The sequence below is a fragment of the Penaeus monodon genome, chromosome 24 (assembly GCF_015228065.2).
Source record: "Penaeus monodon isolate SGIC_2016 chromosome 24, NSTDA_Pmon_1, whole genome shotgun sequence".
NCBI classification, from domain to species: domain Eukaryota; kingdom Metazoa; phylum Arthropoda; class Malacostraca; order Decapoda; family Penaeidae; genus Penaeus; species Penaeus monodon.
Window position 1 is genome coordinate 10,949,903 of NC_051409.1, and position 257 is coordinate 10,950,159.

The following is a 257-nucleotide window of genomic DNA, read 5'->3' on the forward strand; positions in this document are numbered from 1 at the left end:
CACGCGCTGAGGGAAGGTAGGACGCCCCGCAGGGTAGCAGAAGCGGTGAAAGTAGAAGGCTGTCTTAACGGTGCCTTAGGAATACTCTCAAGACGTTAAAGGTAGGGGCCTACACCGCACCCATACGCCGTATCAGCCCCTCACTTCACAGCACGAAGTATGGGCCACTTTTAATACACTGAAGTTTCTCTCTAGAACTCTGGTCTTATACTCCCTTCTCTACCTCTCGATCTTTCGTTCGGGAGAGTTAACATAGG